We start from the raw sequence: 7,409 nt of genomic DNA on the forward strand, positions 1-7,409 counted from the left end.
GACTTGGCTTCTCATTCCGTGCCCCAATAGAAGTTGTCGAACCAACTTCCTATTATAACTCGAACATTGATTTGCTTTAGGAGTGCCCGGCGATGCGGCCTAGTCACAAAGGCCCAATGCTCGGTTACGACTTCGAAACTTCACGGATAAGGAAACTCCCCGACCGATGGATATCCTGTTGGTGAGACTGCGTAGATGTATGAACAGTTACGTGATAACTCGACATGAGAACAATACTAGAACAAGACAGGTTAATAATACTACGACTACACAAGAAATCAGAAGAAATGAAGACAAGGCAAATACAAAGAATCAAAAGATTAGAAGAAAGCTTGAAGTTTGTTTACAGATCACTGAAAGAAGTTCATTAATATGATCATGCCTCAGTGAAGAATAAGGTTAAAGACTTTCAAGATTTCAGAAATGATGCAAATTCAGTGTATAAGTGCTACCGGAAGATTTCAGTGTATTGGCATTAATTGAAGATAGACAGTGTTCGAAGCATATGAATCTGAAGAACTGAAGACATGGTATAGACAGAGGTTAAAGAAGACAGTTGCAGTCTTGAAGTTATACCCACTGGCAGGAGTTCATTTATATGTTCAAGCATAGGTAAATAATAGTGAATGAAGTATTCAAGATTGTAGTAGCAATGAAGACGTTGTCTAAAGTACCAGAAAGGATTCCGGTGAAAGTACATTTGTTTATTGAAAGTCAATGTTTGAAGCGATGAAATAGTTGCAAGCTTAACAATGTAATCAAAGATATAATACGAATACCTGAATCGAAGCTAGTCGTCTGTGAACCAGTCCAGTTGCACTAGGCGTCAGTAATTTGTGAAAGGAATCTGAGTATTATCATTAGAAAGACTGTTAAGTGAGGATTCGTATCTGGATATGGTAGATATATGGTTTATACGAAGACTCAGAGAGAAGACTGAAGACGAGACTGTTTAAGGGTTAAAGCAATCTACAGAAACTAAGTCAAAGTGATCACTACCTTGTAGTAGGAGTCACCCTGATCAGTATATTGAATATTAGAATCAATATTTTGGTATTACAGTTCAATATTTGATTACAGGAACTGAGCTTGACTTGGTACGAGCCTCAGGGAAAAAACAGGAGCAAAAATAAATTCTAAGTGCATGTATGCATACAAGGGTCGCAAGTAACTCATGCAGGAAATGTTTCTAAGGCAAAAATTTCCCCTTGGTACTCTAGGTCGCAAGTAAGTCTTGCACTACTACAACAGGGGTCGCAAGTAACTAATGCATGCCAAGAAACTAAGTAAAAATCCTCCTCCTAGCTCCCTTGGTCGCAAGTAACTCATGTCAATATAATCATCATTCCTGTGAATTATAGGTGTTATTTACTAGGTGATTAGTATGTATATAACTGTTATTTATTAGCTGTAAATCTTTGACTTGTACCAGCTGTATTAGGCTTGATATAGGCTGATATTATGGGATATGATAGGCAGATTATAGGGGATTTTGTAGGCTGATTTCCAGGCAGATTTACTGGGATCTGTCGGCTGATTTGTAGCTCTAATTAGCTCTGCTGTACCTATAAATATAGGAGCTTGTTGTATAACTTTTTCATTGAAAGAAATAAGCATTTTCACACATATTTATCATGGTATCAGAGCTGATTATTTAAAATCTGCTTCTGCACTTCTTGTCCTACTTCATAATCAGTTTTTTTTTTAGTCTGACCTTCTTGGAATTCATCTCTTGGTTCTTGTTTCTTCTCGAATCATGTCATTGGAGCAATCTAACAACTTTATTGTTCGTTTAATGGGAAGAACTACTCTGCTTGGTCTTTCCAATTTGAAATTCTTGTCAAAGGAAAAGAATTATGGGGCTACGTTGATAGAACAGTTTCTGCATCGACAACAAAGAAGATGAACTTGCGAAATGGAAGGTGAAGGATGCTCAAATTATGTCTTGGATTCTTGGGAGTATGGAACCCTCCATGATTCCCAATCTTAGGCCTTACAAGACTTCTAAAGATATGTGGGGTTACTTGAAAAAAGTTATACAATAAGCTCCTATATTTATAGGTACGACAGAGCTAATTAGAGCTACAAATCAGTCGGCAGATCCCACTAAACCTGCCTGGAAATCAGCCTACAAAATCCCCTATAATCTGCCTATCATATCCCATAATATCAGCCTATATCAAGCCTAATACAGCTGGTACAAGTCAAAGATTTGAAAGAGATGTGTCCTAAGTCAATCATGTATGATGATTTAAGAATAATTTTTATGTAATCTATTTTGATTTCATTGATATTAATAAAAGACTTGTTTTGGTTTTATTGCGGGCTTTATCTATTTAAGTGTTTAAATAAGATATACCATAGTTTAGAGTAAAGCTTTTTATGGATTATGATGAGATCATAATATGAGACCTAAAAGATGATAACTCTAAACTTAATATTTCCCGGTCGTAGGATTACTAACTGGTAATTATAATCCGCAAAGATCGGTACATACTATGCTTGCTTCATTATGAAGGATGTCTGTTCTCATAGACATTTGTGTGGTGACACTATAGCTAGTATATAGGTGCTTATTATCGAATAAGTTCACTGAACATGACTCCACACAGCTGAACAACTGATGGAGTTCACTCACGTGTCAGCAGTTGTTCACATAGTGACAGTTGTACAAGTATCCTTAGACTCGAGGTCATCATAGTCATCTTGTGTACACTGAACTATGTTTTGGTTTAGTTCTTAGTCTCCAGGGACAATTATAGGGCTCTAATGGGTAGAGGAATTTGTACACGAGATAGTGTATGATCAAAGAGGATCTACCCCTTCCAGTGAAGGAAGATAATGTTCAATGCTGATCCACTTATGCTAGTTCAGGAATCTCTGGCCAGAGTGGAATGAAATTAGAAAGGAGTTTCTAATTTACATTAAATAGAACTAAGTATAGTGAATGGGAAAGCAAATGATTAAATAAGATAGGCTTGACACAAGTTCCATGCCTTGTATTTAATCGTGACATTGCAGGGTAGAAGGAATTGATTGTACGGTAACTACTCACTGAATAGGTTCTTGGTATTCTAAGCAGTGAATTCGTATTATCCGGATAGTCGCGATATGTGAGAAGTATCCCTCACGATGTAGAATAATATGATTAATTTATTAATTAATCATATTTAATAAATTAGAGAATTTATATAAATAATAATAAAATAGTTTATTATTATTTATTTCTACTACCGGCTTAATATTGAACCTACAGGATCACACCATAAAAGAGAATGATTTAATGGTGGAGGAATTAATTAATAATGGCTGGTAATTATTTATTTGTGAAATAAATAATTAATTAGCAGATTTAATAATTGATTAAATGAGATTTAATTAATTCTTAATATTATTAATTAAGAATTTAATTTTGGAGATTAAATCAAGTGAGAGAATTATTTTTCTAAAGTGTTTAGAAAAGGGATTAATGATTAAAAGGATTTTAATTATTAGTTAATTGGTTAATAAGAATAATCAATTAAAGGGTTAATAATAATAATATTTTATGGAAAATTTTCAGCTGAAAATTTTGCCTATAAATATACTATTATAAACCCTATTTACCTCAACCCAAATAATTAACCCTAATTCTAAAGTAGAACAAAAGGGAGACAACTAATTCTCTCAACTCTTCCTCCTCCATCACATTGTACTCTTGGTGGATACCGGTGGAGTGCTTCACACTTGAGGAGCAGCTGCTAGGGATTTCCGTTCATCGTTCTTGGATCGCTATTAAAGACCTCCATCTTTTCATTAACGTAAGCTTCTTAAGGTAAACATATTGAACTACTGCGGAGGGTTTCAGGTTTTTTTAAGATTTAAATTTACGTTTTCGTTGCGTTTATGTGCTAAAAACCCTTCAATGGCATCAGAGCTACTTGCGAAAAGTTTTAATTCGTTTATGTGTTTAACTGTTTTCGATATATGAGCATGTACGTGATTCGCCATGATTTGATGTTGATATAATATGCTTATATGTATGGTTTTGAATATATGATATTCATGTGAGTTGTATAATCATAAGATGATTATGTAATCTGTATATATACTGATAGGGTCTTACTCTGAGAACCTTTTTTTGGTGAGATATGAGATCTAATTTCAACCACAAAAATTTAAATATATTTTTAATCTAGACCATTCATTTTAAATTTTATCATCTTCCCCAATATCATCTCTTACATCTTCTTTCTACTTACCACCCACCATTACCTCCAACCACCGACAACCACCATTTCCGGCCACCACCACCACCGTGACCACCACTACCTCCAGCGTCACCAGAAAATCACCACCGGTAAATATAAAACTACCACCGTCAAATCAAAGATCACCAACGGACTACAAAAAATCACCACCGAAAATATAAAATCACCACCGCCAAACTTAAAATTACATCGGAAAACTAAAAAACCACAAAAAATAAAATAACCACCACAACCACCCCACTGCATCTCTATCCAGCCATGCTCTGACAACCAGAATAAAAAAATTCACTAAATCAAACTACACACCACCACATCACAATCACACATGTCTGTCATATACCATTAATCATTGCAATCAACCAGAAAATCACCGAATATCAAACTAATCACCAAAATCCTCATATCTGAACAGTAAATCAGCAAATCGCCTTTGTTTAGAGCTCGAGCAGAGCTTAATGGCGTCTCGATCGCTAGGATTTTGCACATCATCTCTTTCGTCCTAAGCATCGTCAATGATTTAATTGGAGCACACCGTCTTGATTTGAAGAAAAGTGTTGATGATGGCGGAGGTGATATAGATGTGTTGCTAGAGTTTAAGGTGGTGTAATGGTGATCGATGGCAGGGGCGAAGGGAGGGAGGGGTGGAGAGAGAAGATCGTAGATCCGGTGCTTTTTCGGCGACGGTGGTGGCCAGTAGTTGGCGGCGGAAGACCAATGGGGGCTGGTGAGGTAGGGGGGGTGAAGAGAGTGTGGATGAGAGAGTTAAAGATAAAAAAGTAAAATATAAAATGGGTGGTTGAGATTTAATGGGATACAAATTATGGCTGAGATTAGATCTCAATTCTCAATTTAATTGGGGTTCTCATTTGAGTAACTCCCTATACTGATATATACATAATTTATGTTGTTCTAATTATGAGAGTCATATTAGATACGGATTCTGAATTGGCTGCTGCAGATTTGCTGAAATCTGGGTCTGGTGTCCGATTTACGCAAACGAATACCCTATTCCATAGGTAAACGAGCGTCTGAACAAAACTGATAGCTAATGCTATCAACGACTCGTCTGTAAGGCGTTTGACGTCGTTTACTGCCCGTAAACAGTGATTCTTGTTTTTCTGATTTGATTCTGATTTTTCTGATTTTTGTCATATTTTTTTTATGATTAGATCATGGATATATGATATGTTAAGATCAGATTATGTGTTTTAACATGCTTTTATGTGTTGTATGAGCATGGTGGATGGTTATGGCCTTTCGACCTTAGTGTAATGGTTTTGGTTTTGGTTTTAAATACGACTTGCATGTCGTCAATCTTTGTAATCATAAATCTCGAATGTAACTCGAGTTATTCTTGTAAGTTCATTAGATTAGTTTTACTTTCAATCATGTAATGTAATTGAAGACTCAAGAAGGCTATCCAATGGAGGTGATACAAAGAAGAGACGAGGCATACAAGAAGTCTAAACAAAGAAGAAGACTTATGTAATAAGTAGTTGTATTTATTCCATCACCATATTAGATTGACCTTGATCTTTATCATGAGCTTGATAAAGATCACATAGGATGGGGCCATAACCAAACACATTTACTTTATTGCACTTTACATTTACTTGTTTATTTAATTTTATATATGAGATATATGCCTATGTTTACCATGCGATGATAGATTTAGGTGAACTTAAATCAATATAAGGCGTGCTCTAGAAAATCTAGAATAGGAATCGTTTCTTGCCTTAACAATAATATTATGAATACAATCATGAGATTCTTGTGTTTATGAAACACGTAATTAAATATGAATTTTCAATATTGAGAGAAAGGATGATTCTGTCAAAAGCAGATTTCTATCTGTAAGAAAGGGGTATTAAGTGACGCCTCTTGACAATGCTCCCCCCGATCTGGGAATCATCTGATTATCGATTATTGATTTGAAATATTTAATTTAAAAGGAAGAATCTCTTTATAATATGATTATGATTGTAACATAATATAATCCCTCTAAAATTAAATAATATCAAGTAGTAATTGGCCAATGACACAACGGGCTTGTGTCGGTCATAGCCTTCCAACATGGTAGAAAGTGGTTCTTATTTTTAAATCATTGTCGTTTCGTGCTACAGCCGAGGGCTTTGATTTCGAAATAAGAAATACTTGTCTATTACATAGAGATGTGTACATTGAATTAGAATCTAAAGGTCGTTACGTGCTACAGCCGTGGGCCGTTGGAGACTGATTCAATTGTACGAAATGTTGGGTTAGACTTGACTTAGAATATTGAGTTTGTCGTGCTACAGCCGTGACTCAATTATTCAAGAGGCTAAAGTTTTATTAGGGAATAACATAAGATGTAATTGACAAGAGTTTCTGCCTATTGAACATCACATGACGTTTCGTGCTACAGCCGAGGTTGTGTGATGGAATGTAGGATCCCTATTCCCACTAGCATTATGAATGCTTAATTTTCACTTAGGGGTTGTATAAATTAGATAAACTAGTGGGAGCCACTTATGAATAAAGACCCGATTCATATAGTGTCTTGAAATGAAATTGAATATTTGCTAAGTGTTGTTATGTGTTCATCATTTACAGATTTACTATATTCGTTATGTCTTCACTATCACTCCGGAGTATACTAGATGCTCACAAGTTGACTGGTCCTAATTTTGCTGACTGGCTTCGAAACTTGAGAATTGTTCTCAGGGTTGAGAAGCTGGAATATGTGCTTGACTCACCTAAGCCTACTGAACCTGCTAGCGATGCACATAATGATGAACATGTTGTGTATCGTAAGTGGATAGATGATGCAAATGTTGCTCAATGCATCATGCTAGCTTCCATGAACATTGAGCTACAGAAGCAACATGAGCATATGGATGCTCACACTATCCTTATGCATCTACAAGAGTTGTATGATGTGGCAGGGAGGACAGCTCGATATGAGATATCGAAGGAACTGTTCGGTTGTAGGATGTCTGAGGGATCATCTGTGAATGACCATGTACTTAAGATGATCAATTTGATTGAACGTCTTGGACAACTTGGTTTTGCCATGGATGGGGAGCTGAGCCAAGACTTGGTCTTGCAATCACTTCCGAGTTCGTTCTCGCAGTTTGTTGTGAACTTTCACATGAATAAGCTGGATGTCAGCCTGCCTGA

The sequence above is a fragment of the Apium graveolens genome, unplaced genomic scaffold (genome assembly GCF_009905375.1).
Source record: "Apium graveolens cultivar Ventura unplaced genomic scaffold, ASM990537v1 ctg6252, whole genome shotgun sequence".
Lineage (NCBI taxonomy): Eukaryota > Viridiplantae > Streptophyta > Magnoliopsida > Apiales > Apiaceae > Apium > Apium graveolens.